Source organism: Nilaparvata lugens, chromosome 2, assembly GCF_014356525.2.
Source record: "Nilaparvata lugens isolate BPH chromosome 2, ASM1435652v1, whole genome shotgun sequence".
NCBI lineage: Eukaryota > Metazoa > Arthropoda > Insecta > Hemiptera > Delphacidae > Nilaparvata > Nilaparvata lugens.
The window spans coordinates 66,560,931-66,579,030 of record NC_052505.1 but is presented as its reverse complement, the minus strand read 5'-3'; the positions used below and the strand labels follow the sequence as shown (position 1 = coordinate 66,579,030).

The 18,100-nt window shown below is 32.6% G+C and overlaps 1 protein-coding gene across 4 annotated transcripts in view; it reads left to right on the top strand.

Moving 5' to 3' along the window:
- The first annotated feature begins 3,374 nt into the window (after positions 1-3,374).
- LOC111055304 overlaps positions 3,375-18,100 on the top strand; it is a 41,979-nt gene continuing 27,253 nt past the window's right edge. For all 4 annotated transcript variants that reach the window (XM_039422515.1, XM_039422513.1, XM_039422514.1 and 1 more), the window contains exon 1: positions 3,375-3,546. The gene's annotated coding sequence lies outside the window, so the exon portion shown is untranslated. The remainder of the gene's footprint in view (positions 3,547-18,100) is intronic.

The following is an 18,100-nucleotide window of genomic DNA, read 5'->3' as shown; positions in this document are numbered from 1 at the left end:
TGAATAAGAATACTGTTGAATGCTGACATTTTGAGGTCTAAATGGAAAACAGAATTGACTAGCAATATTGTACACTAACATATTGCTTTTCATGAATTATCACTTGTAGGTACTGTTGATAATTTGTTGAAATCTTAACCCTTGTTAGAAAGACTGTATCGACGAATTTATTCTGTTATAAAATACTTTATATTCTGTGTGCTTATATTATTTGCTTGAGATTTATGCAAATTCACTATAGCAAGATAGATTTAAAACTGTCTGCATTATTCGATGAAAAGCCTTCATGCTATCTATAAGGAGTGCTGATAGTTTGAAATGAATATCACAATAATGGAGATTTATAATGGGACAATAATCAAGAACAATTTGATAAACGAGTAATTGTGGCAGCTTCAAGTATTTTAATTCTTCATTCAATAATGATATCCACCAAAATACGGCATCATTTTTAATACGGCACACAGAAAGTTGAATTTGCAAATGTTTTTGAACTAATCCAAAAATAGGAATAGGAGAAATAGGAAGTGGATTTCCGTTAATTTCAAACATTTTGCAATTTAATGCTTGATTGCCTTTATTATATTCTTGACCACAGGATGTTGTTGTAATCCATTGTTCAGGTATTGAATTTAATAATTAGTAATATTGATTATTATTATTATGTAATAGCTTTGTAATAGTTTATGTAAATTTTATTTGATTTTAATTTGATTCATTTAATAAATGTATTGTGAATTGTAATGAGGAATTTCGTTGGAACATTGAATGTCAATACATTTTCACAATGTCAATACAAGATCAACGTGGTGAATGCTTTGTAATGTTGTATCGTCTGCTCTTGAGATTTATCTAATGAAAATAATGCGCGATCGTGTCGAGTAGCGTACAAATATATAATACAGTATTAGGGTTGAAAGAAAAATTAAAAATGAAGCGGAAATAGATAATTCAAACATATTTATTGAGAATATGTGTAATGAAAAAGAAAACCTGAGAATGGAAGAAGAGGAACATAGAGAATTATGGAAATTTAATATAAAATAACATAAATCCCATTACTGGATAGCAGAACTTCAGGAGACACATGAATTATTAAACTTTAATGAATCTATGTTTTTGTTATGTGTTTATAATTTTTTAAATTAAGGATTCACGTCATTTGAGACGATTTACGTCCATCGTTCAACTTATTACTTTTATGTAGTAGAAGTTATGTGCAATAACTTCAGGTTTTGCAAACTTAGAAGGATAAAACCTTTAAACATGTTCAGCTGGGATTCAAAATATAAATCAGAATATTCTCCAAGAAAATGCAGGTGCAGTGAAGTCTGAATTCCTCATACAATATTCAGTACATGGTTTCTTACTTATTGGAGGTTCTGTGAAGCACCTATTGTAGTTTTCTGAGAGCAGACTTTCATGACTTGAGATATTTATTTTTGTTTTACTCTTCTTATTGAAGAAGCCATGCACTCGTGCAAAAACGAAATTTATGGCGAAGATACCGCGAGATTTACTGCAGCGCGAATAAATTGCTTCTAGAGTGAGACAAAAGGATTGAAGTTTGATAAAATGACCGCTCTGACAGGAAAAAAAGCAGCAGGATTTATTGTGCATTTTATAAATAATGCTTTCATAGAAGATGGAGAAGAATCAAATAATAAGAAAGAATTATTTTTGACAAGTTCATTGCTTCAGGGTTGTAGAAAAAAATCAAGAAGGCATCAATAAATTATGTATGTTGGAGCTTTTGGAGTAAAATTATGAGGGAGGAGAGGAGAGAATTGAGAAGTGTTAGATAAAAAGAAAAAGGAGATGGACAAAGATTCAGGAAAATTCCACGACAAATGAGGACAGTCAGGTTTAAAATAGAGGGAAAATTTAGAAAGAACTATCGAAAATTGATTAAAATTTGAATAAAAATGAGTAAAAAAATCGGAAAAATCAGGTGTGGGAAAAAAGATTTTAGAGGGGAGAAAACAGTAAGACATCAAAAAGAACTCAGTAAAAAGATATTGAATAAGAAAATAAATGAGAGATTTTTGGAGGAATTTTCGTTTTGAAATGTAAGTTTATTTGTATCAATGCTTTATGAAAATCATATTTATCACTCTTCATGTAACGAAGAAGTGAAAGTAACTAAATGAGGATGTAAGAAATATGAAACATATAGAAAAATGAAGAATTATTGATGTAAGACAAACCAACGATTGAAGAAGGAAGATAAGAAAAACAAGCACATCTTACACATGAAGATAACAAGAGAGGAAATTGAAAATATGGAAGGGAGAAGTGGAGTCAGTGAAGGAGAGTCAGAATGGTTCAAGAATCACAAGATATGAAGATAAAAAGAGAGGAGATTAGGAGAAAGAGGAGCAGAGGAAAAAGTGAAAATATGCGTGAAGAAGAAACAGATTGATAGAGTCGTTGGAGAGGTAGACGGAGTAACAATAACAAGAAATGGTGATCACAAAGGAGAAAAATAAGAGCTCTAGTTGGAAAAGGAACCTAACGGGAAAATTAAGAATATATAAATAGGAGGAGTAACAGATGCTGGCAATGCAGAGGCTGAGAGGCAGTAGAAGCAACTGCATTGTTGAAAATGAAAATTATAATAACACATGACAAACGATGAATTCATAAAAAATGAACATAAGAATTTTAAAAGGCAGAGGTAACAAAAAAGTGAGAATCTGAAAGGAGAGGTAATAGAAGCTGGAAAATATAAAGTAGAATTGCAGATGTACAAAGTCACTTAGGAGAAGGCTCATGGAAATGAGACTTGGAAGATTCAACTAGAGTCATGAAGAGTAACAAATGAAAACGATAAGAATAACGAAAAAATAAAGAATATTGAGAGAAAGAGAAAACAAAAGGAAGAATTAAACATGGAAAGGAATGGAAGAAACTGATGCAATAGAAGAAAAACAGAACGATTGAAGAAGTTCAAGAGATAAAAAAGAAAGATTACAAAAGCTAACAAAAAGTGTGAATAATAGAACATAAAGGGAAGAATAAGAATAATATGGATTGGAGAAGTAGCAGATGATAACAAAGGTTGAAGAACTACAAGAGGAGAAGATGTTGAAGAAACGACTTAGCAGACGGAGACAAAGGAGGGACAGGAAGAGTGAAGAAGTGTAAGATTCATATGTGAGAAGATGTATGAAAAGGAGAAGTAACAGCTGATGCTCAGAAGTACAAGATTCTTGTAGAAGATGTACGGAGAGGAGGCTTAGCAGATGCCTCAAAGGTAAAAGAAGTACTCAATATAGGAGAAGGTATGTGTGAGGAGAGAAGATTAGTTATCCTTGTCTGAGAGTGGTTCTGTCCTGCTTTCTCGAGCGGGCGGGCCAGAAGCCGGTGCTTGGATCGTCGGCAGTCAGCAATCAGAAGTGAGGTGGTGAGGTGGTCAGAGTGTAGTGTGAATCGGGTCCTAGGCGACCACATTGCAATTCGTTTCCGTTGTTAACGTGTGTTGATTAGTGTGCGTGTCCTCAGTACTGTTTCTACCGGACAATTGTGATTTGGAGTCGAAAAAAGGTTAGCTTGAAATTTACTAACGTCTTCCTCTGGGTAAAAAATGAAATTACTGGTGTGGTAAGCTGAGTGGCTATTAAAAATTGAAATTGAAAGTGGAGATTTCTTGTAACTGGATGTGTTAGAAGGTGCATTTGAATTAAAAATATCTGAAAAATAGGTTACTTTTATCACTAGTTGTTGAATAAATGAATAAAACTTTGATTGAAACTATAAAATATTCAGAAGGCCCCATTTTGTTTCTACCTGTGTCGGTATTGAAAATTGAAAGTGGGATTTTCTTGTTAACAAGAGGATATGTGGTGTATATTTTTGGCTTGAAAAATTAAAATACGTTATTTATTTACTTGTGGATGAATAAAAAATCAATTGAAACAGATATTCCGTACCTACAGATATTCAGTAGGTACATTTAATTCCAAGACTCTTTGCAATGCTTCTTGTAAACTACTAATCTTATTACATACTAGTGGTTCATAGTATTCTATATTCTCATATAGCATATTCATTGCAAACGGTCACCATTCTTTATGAATAACACTGCTTTTAATAAACTTTTAAAGTTTTATTAAAACCAATTTAATTAAAAGAAGGTATTGGAAAATGAGTTTTTAAAATGATAATTAATAAAGCAGCGTGCCTTATTTCAAGAAAAACTTTTTTCCTGTATAACTTAAATTGGAAATGAGACAGTTATGGGCATGAACCTTTTGTGCCTTTCCTCATTATTGTGGCCTACACAATGTGATAAATAGATAAAACTGCCAAGAATGCGTAAATGGAAAAATAATCGAACTAAGAAAAACTTGTAATTGATGAAATGAGGAATTAAGATGATCGTTTTGAAAGATTTTTCCAGCATTCCCATGATCTTCAATTCGATTTAATAAATAATCTTAAGCTGAGCAGGTTCATCTACGGCTCGCTACCTTATAAATAAATTTTGCCAAGAAGGGATTGTGAATCACACTCACGCTCATGTTCAATGGTTTTGATTCCACGAAACCAGTCTTTGAATAAAGATGTCATAAATTTCCATTCTATTTCATGAGTATATCTTATGAAATATTCCTCCCAAAGAGTCCCAAATATTTATGATACTGTATAGGAATATACACAATAATAATAATATTCGTAAGCAATTAAAATAGTATTAAAATAGTTATTCTATCTTGGATTATAACTATATTTCATTGTAATAAAAATTTCAATGAGAGATTTTAAACATTTTTTTAAATAAACAGTTTATACACGTATTTCAGATTCTGAAACCACCAATCCGTCTTTAAAAAATTAATAATTTTGTACAATACATATATTATTAACTAACCTATTAATAATAGAGAGACACGGTGTCGGAAAATAATGCAGGTCCACTGTAATAAAAAGTCTGTGTCAACTGTTTTTCAAATTGTCTAGTAGAAAGCAGTAAGGAAGCCTTATTTGAAAGTAATAATAACTTGCTTGTCTGGATATTGCAAAAAGTGAAAACGGCGTGAATCGAGTCAAAAATGACAGACAAATGAACATTAAACTTTTGAATGACTTTTCTTGAAAAAAATTGAATGTCAAGGATAAATTAGTCATGTTGTTTTGCTGGCCGCATTCCCACAACAGTTACCAAGATTAAAGCGGTCCCGTAATTACGGAAATTACTTTCCTTTTTGCAATTGCATCTCGTAAATGCGTAATGAATGGTATTCATATTACTGCGCGCGCAAGACTGAAAGGAGATCACTCATTGTTAACAGTTAACACCTTGTTGCCATTTCACTAAGACCTGTTATGTTCAGTTACGCATTATTACATGTACATTGCTTTTATTCTCGTCGAGATTAGTCGGTGCGAAAATATGTAACACACATCTCATAATAGATTATGTTTTTTGTTAGTTCTTTATTATGTGTAGAACACGCAAATCATGTTTATCCTCACGAAAATCTTACGGGAAATGAAGTTTGACGACAAAACAACATGTTGCAGCTGCTATTCAACGTTCACTGTGCTACTGTATAAAATATCTGGAAATCTAGAAGAATTTAGAATTAGGGTACAACATTTTTCAAAATTATCGTGTAGTCCCACTCTCTTATTTCACCAATTTGGTCTCCAGTATTCATTCACACCTCGCCTTTATCAGTATCTTGAAATCAAATGAATGTTTAAATAAAAAATCTTCTTCTGGAGAGTAAATAATAAGATGAAACTGAAACTAGTTCATAGGTCTACATAAGATGTAGCGATTATTTTAAATCTTCTCATTCACTATCTGAAGATGCCTTTCAAATGTATGTTAAACTCATGAACTATTCCAAGAACTGTCCTAGCGAAGCATTCCCTAATGGTTGCTAGTTTTGGTTGGTATCAGGAACAAATTAGAATCGTTGAACCAACAATTAGAAGAATAATTCTAATTTGTTCAAAATGGCGTACTTAGATTGGACAGTTTATAATCTTTTAAAGATACAGCCACTCATCTGGGTATATCATGGATCAATCAGCTCTTTCCATTTCTATATTTATTCTACCCTATTTCATTCATTCAATAATTTTTTGAAATTATTTCATCGAGTGGAAATGGAAGTAATTTTAAATTCAAAATAATTAATTCTTAAAAGTTTTTCCTGCCTGGAAATTTTTTTATGTAGACAAATATGGGAGTATTTTCTATATCTTCCTAACAAAATCATTTCCAATCAAGAAGGTCTCAACATCAGAAGTGTAGATTAAACATCCTTCATAAGAAAAGTTATTTCAACTCCAAATGGTAATTCTCATTAGTTGATAACGATTCCAAGCGTACCTTGCAGCCATTTATAGCATCAAATAAAAAGAGAAATTGTTTCTATGCCGCCAAATACGCTGGTTTGTTAATAAAGTGTCCAATCACCTTACATAAGTGAATGGAATGGATAATGGATTAGACTCCTCTTATTCGATGATTCAAATTACTAGAGTGTTATGGTAACATCGTACATTGGTTGATCCTATCAATAGAGTCTATTCAATCGTTTCTCACGGTTAATGTTCATTACTGATCTAATCTTTAGCTACCATTACATTTGAGAGAACGTTTCCAAGCAATGATAAAAGTACTTATTAATCAATTATCTGTAATAAATTTAGAAAATTCCATCACGACAGTTTTTATTACAACATACCAAAACCAAATACCATAACACGTATTTAAGGTATTATTATGCAATAATTTATGTACCTCAATAGACACAAATCTAAATATTAAATTATATATTTTTCAATGATAAATGATCACAGAAAGGGAATTTTCCTGGAATTTTTCAAACTCATCAATTTTTCAAACTTTGCCTATGTAATCTATTCTAATATAATTAATACAGTATTATTATTATTCTTATTCTTTACCTTGAAAAAATTGGACTTAAAAGATTATGATATTAGTACCAGGTAATCTTAATGATCCATTTACTGTAGTAACTACTGTACTAATTTTATTCAATTACATTTTATTTACACAATCACAACATCAAATAAATTTAAATGAACATAAATAATAAATTTAGGGGAAGAAGCCAAAATATTCAATCATCATCAAAATAAGCTTGATGAAGTAAGAAGGATATCACATTCATTCAACAATCAGAAACGATGTAACAGCTAATAACATAATGAGTTACGTTCTTAACTTAACCACATGTACCATATCAAGGATCATTGACGCTCTCAATACTCTCTGATGCAAGACCACAAACATCATTCTTTGGTCGGTCTTTGACTGGCAGTTGATCCACTTCATAATACTGTACCAGAATGACCTTGGTGAAAGCATCTTAGATAATGACTTGCGATTGATGATTTGTTGAAAGTGAAATTAGTAATGATAATAGTACTCGAGAATATGTGTTGAAATTAATGATTACAGGTAATAAATTTTAAACTATACTTTCAGACGGTGCATTCCGATGTAGTAAATCTTACGCACTATTCTATTTTTGATCCTCTCCCAGTCATTTACGTTCAAGTAATGGAAAGCATTATCTTATGATATTATTATTGGATTCTCTACCAACAAAATATATTAACATGTTCTACTTCTACCGCTAATATTATTATCTAACAATATTCTAGAGATATCAATTATCACATTCCCACTCATTATCAAATCATAGACATGAACTCATCATCACTCCTAATTTTGGAACTTTGTTTCATATTATTACTTTTTGTGTGTATTTTTCCTATCATATTAAAATTCCAACCATAAACTAGATTGTATATTGTGAGCCAGAACTTTGAGTGATCTATAAGAAAAATGTATATTATCAACAATTTCATCCAAAGTATTGAAAGTCGAGGAAGATTACAATGATTTTATAATATACAAGCTGCTTAACTCAAATGGGATAGAATTACAAAAAGTTACCTTTTTAATTTTTTATTAAGGGTATTGAAACTCATTGAAAGCATTGCTGATTCTCATGTGATAAAATTGGTTTTACACGTAACATGCCTATAGTATATAAGAATACAATCTTAATATACAGTTATCGATAGTGACAGATGTTGTAAACAGTTGACATTATATTTCTATTTTCACATGAATGTCTTACTGTAGTATTGCAATGCAATAATTTTATTATCGAAGTTCTAGTTACAGTCTATCTATTTACAGCCAATCTATCAACCCTGCAATATACAAAAAAAAAAAAAAAAAAAAAATAGAAAATTGGCTTCTCTTACTTCTGCATCTTCTATTCTAATTAGATGAGTAATCTAGACAATAAATACTTTTGGAGCAGACAAACTACGCATACCCTACTGGAAAGAAACATACATTCTATTTTTTTTTTTAATTCATTTAGAATGTATCTGAATAAGTTATGAATTTAATTATTTAAGATTAAATTGTTTGAATTCTCATACACTCATCTCCTTATTGGTTGTGCCCATTACAGCACTGTTTCTTCTTTGTCATTGGGTAGCTTGTGATCGGATAATTATTTTTCACTCAACTCTCCGTAGCTGTAGTCAAATCAACATAGTTGCTACTATCTATTGATAAGATTGTTATTAGTTTAATTCTCTCTTACTCAATTCCATACTGTTGTTAAGACGATGAAAAAGCAGCTGATTTCTCAGTGGTTAGCTGACTATTGGTTGGATTGTCTCTTACTTAGCTCCCTTACTTAACATTGGCTGGTGTCATGACGACGAAATAGCTGATCTCTCTTATTGGTTAGTTTGTGATTCTACTTCCATTGTCAACCCTGTCTGATGGCTATAGTTTGGTGTATTTTTCAGAGATTGAAACTAATTATTTACTTCTCATTTTCATTCTACTACTGCAGACTAAATGTGTAAAAATTTGAAAACGAACGATTGGGTGTCTTACTGTCATATGTGCGATATCTCAGTAGTGCAAGTATTTCAAGTTTTCGTTATTTGTCTTACTCCCCAACTTCCCTTTCACCTTCAAAACCTTTCAACCAGGAACTTCTAAAACCAGAACCTTTCAGGTTATGTCCATATACTAGACAATTTGAAACCTCGCAGATCTGAGACATCCCGAACGATTATCATCAGATAATGAATTAAAAGCTACGAAATAATAATCTTGTGTAATTGAATTTGAGACTCCCAGATCAGTTTTTACTGGACCAGGTGTGTTGACACCGGATGTCATCTTGTGTTGCTTTTTTCTCTCAGAGAAGGTCCAATTTCTCACGCCTAACTTTAGTGTATCGTGAATAATGAGACTCACTTTAAACTGTCAGAATTCCTCATAAATAATTTTAATGATTGTCATTCAAACAATGCTGACAGTTTGATGTGCTGAACATGATGTAGCGTGCTAGACAACGCCTCATGTCCTTTGAAGAAAAAAACGTAGGTTTTCTACTACACACGTCACCCACAGTTTTTTGTCATATGCAATATACAAATTATACATACTGTAGTCTACAGTTGGTGATGAGTCACTTATTACACAAGAGAATAATGGTTTCATGATGGATAGCATATTCTAATTTAGTTTCTAATCGAAATAGGTTTCTATATATTGCCTTAGTAGGTAACTGTAACCGAACAGATGTTTTCAAGTTTTCACTTTATTGTAGTATTAATTGACAGGATACCAGAGGTATATTTGGGAAAAATATATAAACTTCCTATATAAACAAGAATCTTTACAACAAAACTTACTGTAATACCTACAAATTATAAATTACTCCAATCAATCAATCAATCCTAACGTAAGATATTGTTAGGTATTATATGTATTATACTGTATTATATTACATACTTGTAAACTTTTTGAAGGACAATATGCACCATCTACGTTTAACGCTAATCAACGATTACAATAAAGGTTTGGATGCATTTTTCATGATGTGTTTCATTCCGGGTTTGAACAAAAAGCTTATCCTGGTTTAAACCGAGACCGTGCATTTGGGTCAATGTTAAAATTCGCAGTGCCTATGCACTCGTGATCACTCCTCTTTTCTCGTGATTATATCATATAGTGTCCTAACTCTATTTTACACCTTCTTTCTCTTCTATAACTTTTCAAATTCTCCTCTTTCAATTTCTTTCAAGAGTTTTTGTTTTCTGCATTCAACTTGAGCCTAATACCTGCACTAAACTCGACTCTCTAAACAACGAAACAACGACAAGCAACCCACAATTTAAGCCTGCTCCTTATAGAAACACATGCTGAGAGTACGAAAGTGACTTCAACGTTGGGAAAGAACAGCGAACTTGTTCATTATTTAGCAGACCACATTGAGTGAGATTCACTTAAAACTGTCAGCATTGATCAAACAGAAAGAGTTGGTTGTATTTATACGAAATACTGATAGTAAAAAATGAATGTACACCACTGAAGTCCGTACTCAGTACTCTGTTCACTATCTGGTCTATTCTTCACCTGGCTTTCTTATTGCAAGATCAAAGATACACATCCGGTTTCGTTCACAACCACACTAATGGAAACAAGCGTCTCAACAAGTACAAACCAAGCTTTAGCTTCATCCAAAGAAAGATAACACAAACTAACTCTTCTGCTCCACTATCTTACTAATCTACTATCTATACTGAGTCTACAAGGAGTTACAAGTACCACACCTATGTATGGCTTGCAAAATGAATATTATGCCTTCATAGAAAAACTTCCGTACACTTATATTTTGCTGAGTTGATGCCAACATGAGTTCTGGGCTTGTGCGTGGATATATGAGTGGACCTACAGCGTTAGGAGGGTTTACATTTTTCACATTCATAAATTTTATTTTTTTATTTGGAGTTCTGTTCTTGAAATGGTCACCTTTACAACGAGAGTGACAGGCTCATGGAGTCTGATTTCTCACTACAAGTTAAAATTATTTCTGAGAATGAAGAGTTCTCTGGTCTATTAGCTAATGTGAAGTATTTTTATATCAAAAAGATAGTATTCAATCAAAGGACATGGAAGTTTAGTTGACATAGAGTTCAATACAAGGTATAAGAATTGAAGCAAGTGGGAGACAAAACTTAAATGATAACAGTAGGTAACTTGAGAACTGTATAATAATTATAATTATATTTAATAATTGGGTAACTTGAGAGATCTCCGAAATGGTGGAGAATCGTTGGATATTTTTGTAGCAAGAATGAAACACCCTGAGCCCATGAAATTGTATAAGCAGAATTAACTAAGAGAGAATTCGGTATGTAATTTTAAAAAAATCATGAGTTATTATAATAATACTTTTTGGCCTGACCTTCTATGGCCTTTCCTTGTATTTCCTTTTTACTTTCCTTGCCCTACTACCATAGGTAAGGAAAGTATTGCTTTCCAAAAAAAATTAAGGTACCCCAATTTCAAGTTTTCTATACGTTTCAAGGTCCCCTGAGTCCAAAAACATGATTTTTGGGTATTGGTCGTCTGTGTGTGTGTATGTGTGTGTGTGTATGTGTGTGTGTGTGTGTGTGTGTGTGTGGTGTGTGTGTGTGTGTGTGTATGTCTGTGAACACGATAACTCCATTCCTAATTAACCGATCGACTTGAAATTTTAAACTTAAGGTCCCTATACCATGAGGACCCGACAATAAGAAATTCAATAAAATTCAATTCAAGATGGCGGATAATTACTAAGAAACCATGTTTTTCACGTTTTTCTCGAAAATGGCTCTAACGATTTTCTTCAAATTTATATCATGGATAGCTATTTATAAGCCCTATCAACTAGCATAAGTCTCATTTCTGGGAAAATTTCAGGAGCTCCGTAATATTCTTGAGAAAAATGGCGGAAAATGACTAAAAAACCATGTTTTTCACGGTTTTCTCGAAAACGGCTCCAACGATTTTCTTCAAATTTATACCATGGATAGCTATTTTTAAGCCCTATCAACTGGCATAAGTTTCATTTCTGGGAAAATTTCAGGAGCTCCGTAATATTCTTGAGAAAAATGGCGGATAATGACTAAAAATCCATGTTTTTCACCGTTTTCTCGAAAACTGCTCTAACGATTTACTTCAAATTCATACCATGGATAGATATTCATAAGCACTATCAACTGGCATGAGTCTCATTTCTGGGAAAATTCCATGAGCTCCGTAATATTCTTGAGAAAAATGGCGGATAATGACCAAAACCAGGTTTTTCACGGTTTTCTCGAAAACGGCTCTAACGATTTTCTTCAAATTCAAGCCATGGGTAGCTATTCATAAGTCCTATCAAATGACATGAGTTTTTTCCTTGGAAAATTGCAGGAGCTCCGTAATATTCTTGAGAAAAATGGCGGATAATTACTAAAAAACCATGTTTTTCACGGTTTTTTCAAAATAACTTGACCGATTTTTTTCAAATTCATACTCTGTATAGTTATTTATCAGCTCTATTAACTGGCATGAGTCTTCTTTCTGGGAAACTAATAGGGGGTCCACCCCATCCTTTGAGAAATGGACTTTGTAACCTCCTTCTCGTGCAAGAGGTAGGTAGGTAGAGCAGTTCATAAAAAGAACACATAGTCGAGATATTTCATCTGTAGAACAGCTGTTTTGACGACTTTAAAAAAAATGACGACTAAAAAAATCATTGAATTTCACAATTTACACAAAGGAAAAAGTACTCTGAAAACAATTATATATACACATATACAAAAGTCTGATCGTAGTTTCGAATATGAGCAAGGAAAGTTGTGTGAGTGTACCACACCAGATTTTTTCATTTGACTACCTGCTCTATACTACTCGTTTGGGTATCCTATACTATTAAACGAGCAACTTCTGTTTATATGTTTAGATGTTTATATGTTTGTATTTCACCGGATCTCGAAAACGGCTCTAACGATTCTCACGAAATTCAGAACATAGTAGGTTTATAATATAAAGATTCGATTGCACTAGGTCTCATCCCTGGGAAAACTCGCTGAAGGACATTAAAAGGATAATTATTATTAATCCTTGGAAAAACAGATGATAATAATTATTTCGTCGTCTGTTGGTGATGGAAGTGAGTGAGTGAGCGAGTTCATGTGTGTGGGACTGTGTCAAAATTATGACTCAGCTGTTGAACTTTTGTAATCATTCAATCAGGTACTTAGTGCCGGTTGTAAAAAAGCCGGGTCATTTTCAATCCTGATTAATTCCAGTAGATCCATCTTTTTGAAATGGTCTTATCTGATTTGGTTCACGTGAAGTTAATCAGGATTAAAATTTAACCGGCTTTTGTGCAACTGGGCCTTTGTGAGGGAAATTTTTGTATTCCTCTGGGAATTAATCTCAATTTACTGTGATTAGATAGAACATTTCTGAACGAATGTTATTATCGTTTCTTCTTCCGTAATACATTTTTTATGCTTTTGTACTCCAGAGCGAAGCTCGGTCCCCGATATTTGGTTTCATACATACGATATTCAATAAAACTTTCCACTTGGTGAAATAACCTACTACAGAGCTGAAGAGAAACATCATATTTCATGATTGATATATCCTTCTGCTCAATAGGAAACCACTTTTCATTGGGAGGAAGGACCCAGTAGTCGAAGTCATAAATCACCAAGTTGGCCTGATTAATACATCCTTCAATTACTCGTAGACTCTACTTCATTTGACATGATCCACTAACCCATTGCAGATTGCAATGAAACACAAAAATGTTTTAGAAAATGAGTTGGATATTCGATTAGCAAAAAAAGGGCTATTTATCCTAATAAGTTGAAAAGACAATGTTCAAAATAATGCTGACTCCCAGATATATCATTGAAATTTATTTATTGCAAAAGAAATCAATTTACAGATAGCATGATTAACACAGTATGAATGGAATAAATTTTATAAACGTACAAAATGCTGTAAAAAATACAAATACATATAAAACTAGTGACTAGTTTTCCTTTTGCACTTATAATTTTTTTTTTGCTTTGCACATCATATGCAATTTATATATCATTACACATAAAAGGTGAATTTCTCATAATTATATCATGTATTGAATCAATTTTGAATACAGTACATAATAATCTTTCCAATGTATTTGAAATATCTTGAGCAGTCTTGGGATATCTTGGGAAGCATAATATTCAAGGATACCCTTAGGTATTAATGATGTTGAAACTGTAATACAATAAGCGTAACCCAAGAGTAATTAAGAATCATCCTGTAATTTTGCTCTGGAGAGACTTGAAATCCCTGATGTATGGAGAGTACTCAACCACAAGTAGCTCTCAAGAAGGAGAATTAGTGTTGCTGGTACCTTGCCTACACAGCTAACAAGAGATAATAATAATTGTAAATGCACTGCACTGAATACTGCAGTGAAAGGTAGAATGGTGAGAGGTTTATCTGGGTTACAGTACACAGAACTTTTATTATCAGATATAATGTCCGGTCATATTATGAACCCGCCTAAGAGAAGGGTTAATATTAGAAGATGAATGTTCTCCTATAAAAGTCTAGCATGATTTCAGACCTTCTGAATGTGGCATTACGATTCTGTCAATGCAAGAGAATTTGCTAAACGTTCTCTTCAATAATAGATAGCTCGATTGCCAAGTAATGTGAGCGATGAGCGTTAATTCCAACAACATGGTAAGATACGCGCTTGTTTCCTCTAGAACATAATTACATAGGTACTTGAATAATTTTCAAAAAGTAAACTAGAATGTTTGACTTTTTGAGTCGGAAATGAAAAGCTACAAAATTCTGAGAGAAAAATCAAAAAGTTTTCTTCCTGTTGAAGAAAGATTGATTGAACCGAAACTACTTAGTTGAAATTCCAAATTTCCAATAATACATATTAAAATAGTTATTGGACTCATGAAAACGGAATAAGAGCAAACCTGTCGATTTAAAATTGGCTGAAAATTCGAGCCAATAAGTAATCTTGTAGAACTCTTCATATCCATAGGAGACATATTTTCATGCATGCTTTCGCTTAACAAAAATTATGAATGAAATAGGACGAGTTTTATTGTATTAATGTAATACCACACTTCTAGAGAGGTTGAAGGCTTTTGAATATCGTAAATCAATCTGCATCGCTGATTTTGTAAAGGTTCAATTTCAATGTTTTTACTCATTGTTGTTGGTTTAATTCTCAGCCCTGTTGAGCATTGAAACATTAAATTTGAAGGAGAATGGCCTACTCTCACGCACACAAAGTGAACAGTCCTCTTTATACTTCAGCTTTGAGATTCGTTATTGGAATATTAAAGGAATGGGTTTTTATCATTGAAATATGAATATAAATTTCTTGTGGATTATGTGGATTACACCGGAATACAAGTGGATAGCTTAATAATTTACTTTTTGATACGTTATGAATATCTCCAGTTATAATATTGTACGAAATAATATAGTGAACACTAAATTCTATGGCTTCGGTTTTTCATATATATTCATTAGTTGCTTGCAAAAACGATAGATTGCCAAAAAATTGTCATCAAATAATAATTTCTCCACACATTGAGAGCAAACAATAAATGAGAGCAGATTAACACATACATAACTCAGTCTAGAAAAAATAACAATTTTATCGATTCCAGTAAATGTAAGTGTATATGTAAGTGTAAATGTAAGTGTAAATGTAGGTGTAAATGTAAGTATAGGCCTACATTATGCAATGCTTGCAAAAATGAATCTCTGATGGGAGATAAGAATCTTATTCACATCTGGATAATACATCTAATACATCTGATGTATTTGATCGAATTTTCCCAGAAATTTGGAGATAAAGTCCAATCTCTCGCAGTTTCAATCTCTTGTTTTCTTTTATCAGTCAACCTTTGTCCACGGAAGTACTTAGTTTACTTAAAACTTAAATAATAGCATAGAGTTCGTATTTGGTCTTAATTGTTCGACCGTATCATTGAATCATTTTCACACGAAGTTATATCACTATTTAGTCCTAGCTGCAGCACGTAGATTGATTACAAGAGCTGTTACATGAAAACGGAAAAATCGTGTACAGACGACCGTAGTCAGTTAATTAAACTTTCATTTAGCTGAGGATAATCTTGTGAACAAATAAACATACAAAAAATCATAAAATATTCAAGTACAGCTTGGGATGTGCTTTAAAATCTTATTGATCAAGAACGTTTTTTTTTAATTAGCATGATACTATACAGTGAGTGCTACAATCAATGAAGTATGAATTGAATAAGATTATTAAAACAACGTTAGAGTGTCTTTATTGAAACGATAGCATCATTATAAGTTTCAACAATAAACTAATATAATGCTTTATTTTATTGCAGGTTTGTGTACATTCCAGTTAAGAAAGAATCAATTATCTAGTATTATCTTGGGCATTACTGGTAAGAATATCGAACAATCACTATGGATATTCAGAAGTGAATTATTATATTTTTTGGACTGTTTAATCAGTTTAGATGAATTACTATTATCTGAGAATTCGCTCGTGATTACAACTGATACCCAGTAAACTAAAGCTCAACTTTTACTTATAACATTAAATTCCAGATAAAAAATTCCGATTCAAATTAAAAATAACTGGGATAGTTCCAAATATTATTATTTTTTAATGCTGCCTTGATTTTCTATTGAAGGGGTTGCATAAAACACACTTCCAATTTCACTGAATAAATGTTATTATTGCTTACTATAAATAAAAATGTTACTAGTTGATTGAAGGTTGACAAAATCATACTTATACCATGAAGTAAATAGCATAAGTAGATATGCCATGGTATAAGGCGTTTATGTCGCAACTTTTACTGTTATCTCAAGCTGATAGTCCACGTAATTCTTTCCCGTGAAGCTGTGTAACGCTGGCAGTCTCTCATATTGTTCATATACTCTCACCCCAACAAAAAAGTAAAAATCGACAATGATCGGCTTGAGTTCACAGTAAAATTGCGACATAAACGCCCTAAACCATGGGATATCTACTTACGCTATTGTTTCTCTAAGCTTATACTCTTCCACTTGATTACAAGTTCAGTATTCACAGAGTAAACCTGTGGCTTTATTGGAAAAGCTTACAGGAAGAATGAATTAGAGCACAGTGGTAGGCCATTCAGTTTGAAAGTAATACTACTCATTTTATTAGTTGCTTATATAATAATGCGAATTATCTTTGCACAATGAGTTCTGATCAACAGACCGAGCGCCTTATTGAGAACCTTCATGAAGTCAATCCTTTCTTCAGTAAAAACCATTCTATTGTCACAGTTGCATTGTGGAGAAAATTAGTCTGTTTGGAGAATGTAACGAGCTGGTTCTAAATTATCAGCTTGTCCCTACAAACAGATTAGATATTTGCACGATTTCCAAATTTTTATTTTCAAATTTAGGGAGTTGAATGTCACTCTACCTACAGTGACAAGAAGATTTAATTTCCAAGTTTTATGTTCAGCATGAAGCATCTAGGTTGATGTTGTTTTTCAACCTTTCAGTTCAATAGTAGACCAACGGCATTGATTTTTTTTGTAAATAACTACATTCTACTGTTTGGGAGCATCTAGGTTGATGTTGTTTTTCAACCTTTCAGTTCAATAGTAGACCAACGGCATTGATTTTTTTTGTAAATAACTACATTCTACTGTTTGGGAGGCATATACAGTAACTTGTTCCAAAGCATCTTCATTCGTCACAAGTCCAAGATGAGCTTCTTCTCGAACTACCTGTATAAAAACTATAAGTCAAGTCCTACTGGATATAAACTTTTTAAAGCGACAGTGTTAATTCTCAAGTAGGTACATACTTTTTAAAAGGCAGGGCATTTATTCCATCAGAGAACATTTGTTTGAAATATTTCTCAAAGAGCACTTATTTATCTGAAGAAAAAGCATGTCAAAAAAGAAAATTATTTATCATATCTTAGTAAATATAATGTAAATTTTCAAGTTTACCATAAAATGAGCCAACGTGCTGGAGCACAGGCAACCAATGGGAGCCACGCCTTCGCTCGGCCTTCACCGAATCAGATCTCGTTCGTATTGTTGTTTTCCTTCTCAGGTCTCGTGACCTGTCTATTTTGCTCACAACGTCTGTTCTGAAAAAGCTCTGATGATGATAGGTTGCGGCTTGAAACAATCTAGGCCGAATAAAGTGAGAATTAAGGTCTTTGTTATG